This window comes from Neofelis nebulosa, chromosome 13 (genome assembly GCF_028018385.1).
Source record: "Neofelis nebulosa isolate mNeoNeb1 chromosome 13, mNeoNeb1.pri, whole genome shotgun sequence".
NCBI classification, from domain to species: Eukaryota; Metazoa; Chordata; class Mammalia; order Carnivora; family Felidae; genus Neofelis; species Neofelis nebulosa.
In genome coordinates, this window is record NC_080794.1 from 45,275,599 (window position 1) to 45,279,512 (window position 3,914).

A 3,914-nucleotide genomic window follows, 5' to 3' on the forward strand; every position below is an offset into this window, starting at 1 on the left:
CTTGCACATGTAACTTAATGACAGCCTGCATTTTGGCCCACGTAGCCACTTACCTGTAGGAAACTGAGGTAGAAATTATATCCTGTGAAAATGCCCATGGCAAAAATAGCTAGTCTCAGCCACTGAGTAAATATTCGCCAAATACCTAAAATGGCTAATTTACTCATTCATTGAAAAATATGAGGGGCGCCTGGGTGACTCAGTCAGTTAAGCGTCCGACTTCATCTCAGGTCATGATCTCACCCTTCGTGGGTTTGAACCCTGTGTCAGGCTCTGTGCTGACAGCTCAGAATCCTGGAGCCTGCTTCGGATTCTGTGTCTCTGTCTCTCTCTGCCCCTCCCCTGCTCTCTGTCTGTCTGTCTCTATCTCAAAAATAAATAAATATTTTAAAAATTAAAAAAAAAGAAAAATATGAACAAACCATCACAACTCTCCAGGAACACGAAAAAAAAATTAACTACATATCAGAGAAGCACTAAGATGAATAAACAAAACGTTTCAACCCAGTGGAAAGAGAAAGAATGCAGAACACAAAGCAGATGGTCAAATAAAAATATTGATTAGCGTCTGCAGAGATTTCTGACATAATGTAGCATCCATAAGGTAATATAGGTATATAGAAGGAGAAAGGTATATAGAAGGAGAAATCACAAAATGGAAAGATTTTTGAGACATTAAAGATATATCTGTTGGGCTTCTGTTTCCACATGTAAGGAGATTGGAAGTTGCCCACCACTACCACACCCTAACAAGTAAAAATCTGAACACAATGAGAAATCAACTCTTCTTGGATTCATAAAAGAGGGAGGACACAGGGGAAACCACCGACCGCAAGACTGGAGAGACAGACAGGCTAATACCTGGAGTCATGGCTTATGAGGGCAGGGACTTACAAGCTAAAACTTCCACAGGTACCAATGCCAGAGTACCAAACCTACACTGTAATTGATGAACTGATGCTGTTTCAGTGTGTGGGGACAACTCTGAGAGTTAAAAACTCCAAGGGACCCAGTTATGGTAGGGGGAGAGCCCACAATCCTGTGAGATTTACCTCTGGGAGGTCAACCAGAATCCCACAGAAAATGTTACAGAAAGATGTCCTCGGGGTTCCAGCAGGGGGAGGAGAAAAGAACTCATTCTGAAATAGCCAAAGCATCCTGTTCTTAACAAGGCCCAAACTTAAGGGAAACTAGACAACTATAGCCTAATCAGCTGGGGTATTGTTGAAGCTTGATCCAATGTGTGGAAGGGAAATACTAAATTCCAGCCACTTTAGTTATCCTGTCCCAACTAAGGGGGAAGGAAAAAAAAAAAAAACCCTGAGAAAAACTTGCTGAGTTGGCAATCCAGAGTCTAAAGACTGAGACCCAATCACAGCACTGCATAGCACTTTCCATCACCCAGCATACCTCACCACCATGTTACTATAGACCTATTTACAGCATACAAACCATGTCAAATTGAGATTCTTCAAGGTTGAAAATCAAAGCCACTTTTCCTCCTACTCCGTGCTCTCGTGGATTAAACATATCAGTCCCTGACTTCATTTACCAAAATATGCAAAATTCTTAATCTCCAACCCAAATGAATGACTGAGCTCTCAATGATGTGACATTTCCACTGATGTGACTCAAGTTCACATCAAACTAAAGATTTTCTTTTTCACATAGGAAAGCAATTTGTTCCATTATAAGCACTTACACAGTTACTCATGGAGAGTGACAGGCCTGCTGGTGAAACAGGTCACCCAAAATAGAGATGGTGCCAAACTAGTGGTCAGGGACTAACTTTTCACTTGGCTCTGTTCCTTCCTCACTTTAGCCTTTACTTAAAGGAGTCTGAAAAACTTGGGGATACAGCCTAATAAGAAAAATAACCACAAACAGTATCCCCCTTTCTGTAGCTACTTCAGACCTTTGTTACCAGTAAATTCCTGAAGAAAATTTTTTTTTTTTTTACTTTTTTGTAATGTTTATTTATTTTTGAGAGACAGAGAGATAGGGTGAGCAGGGGAGGGGCAGAGAGAGAGACACACACACAGAATCCAAAGCAGGCTCCAGGCTCTGAGCTGACAGCTCAGCACCAATGAGGAACTTGAATCCATGAAATCTGAGACCATGACCTGAGCTGAAGTCAAATGCTTAACCAACTGAGCCACCCAGGCACCCCCTGGAGAAAATGCAAATATAAGTCTGTGGATTTACTGAATCAAATCCCCCAGTTAATATTTAGAAAACACCCTCTGTTTGGGCTATACCATTGTTGATGGTACCTATCATAGAGGGATAGCCAAAGTTTGTGTGTCAAAACCAGTGTTGAATCATACTCAGGGTTGAGAGGAAAAAAAGAGGGAGTTTAAAATCACAAGAAGCACGGACATATCTAGGACCCCTGTCTTTCTGGATCCATGTGTCCTTCAGGATCGTCATCATTATAAATGTCTCTGCCATTTGCCAAACCCGCACGATATTGTCTTCTGATACAGAACAAATCACTCAAGGTTCGTTGGGATTCCAGGAGAAATCAGATATCTTGGCAGTGTGACCACCATGAATAAAGAATTTTGGTGGCCTGTCCTCTGCATCTTCTGAGGATTGTTTCTCTCCAGTGTTACTTAAATCCCAGACATTCAGTCTGTGATCAGTACCACCGGAAGCCAACATAGTCTCCTTGTGAGATGACCACTGAACTTGGAATATTTCATCCTTATGTGATTCAGAGGAATGCAACTTAAGTTTCAGATTTCTCAAATCCCACAAGGCAACAGTCTTTTCAGCTGATCAAAGCGTAAGAGACTTTTAAATATGGAGAACAAACAAAGGATTGCTGGAGGGGTTGTGGACGGATGCATGGACCAAATGGGTGAGGGGCATTAAGGAATCTACTCCTGAAATCATTGTTGCACTATATGCTAACCAACTTGGATGTAAATTTAAAAATAAATAAATTATTTAGAAAAAAAAAAAGAATGAACTCACTATAAGGATTGAAAGAGAGGTAGTAGTTCACTTCGGCAGCGTGAGCATCAACTGAGGGGCTTGCTTTGGAAGTATTGTTTGAAGGAGTATCTCAGATCATAAATTTCTGATCATCAGCAACTGACCCAAACAGAGATTCAGGTAGCAGATGCCGGGAAACATTTTCTACTACTGCTGTATGCCCTGTAAAGATGGTCTTCACATCCCCAACTTTTCCTTCCTTTAGAACAGTACTGATGTCCCAGAGGAGGATGGTATGGTCATCTGAATCACTAAGTAAGTGCCCACTGAGATTTGGGTTCCAGGAAAGTCCATAGCCTCTCCGGAAGGGTCTGGTTTGGAAGGATGTTTGGGATAGTCAAAAACAAGAGCATCACCGGACGGAGTCTTTGTTGCAGTGACACAAGGGTCCTGGGGCATATGGTGGTGACCTGTTTACTTCTCCTTCATGGTTGATCTTAATTTCTATTTCAACGTTTCCACTAACTGAGCCAAAACCTCCAAAGTCTCCTTTCTCACTGCCATAGTGGGAAGCGTCAAACTGAGCATCATCGTTAGGGAGCTGCACATGGGCTATCATAAGGAGGTTTTGTTCATCCCATGTATGTGTTCCCAGGACAAGTCAATGAGTGCTGAAGTCTTTCCCTTCTGGTCTGGTTTCATCTGGAAGTCACTGTGCAATTAGGCTAGGCCACTCCAGAGCATGAGTCATCACCAAATCGTAAAGAAAAGAAGAAAACGGATGTTCTTTATCCATATTTTGTACTCTTCTTTGATCGCATGTTCTTCTACTGCGTCGGGGGGTGGGGGGGGGTGGGGATCCTGGTGTCAAGTTCTGCATGCTGGCGCTATTGTTTCCTCCAAACTAAAGATATTTAAACTGAAATTGTTTCACTTAGCATCACACTCTTCAGTTCCACCCACGCTGCTGCAAA

General features: G+C 42.1%; 1 pseudogene; it reads right to left on the bottom strand.

Annotated features, from left to right (window-relative positions):
* Window positions 1-2,383: 2,383 nt before the first annotated feature.
* Window positions 2,384-3,706, bottom strand: LOC131492383 (histone-binding protein RBBP4-like; annotated as a pseudogene).
* Between the last annotated feature and the right edge of the window lie 208 nt (window positions 3,707-3,914).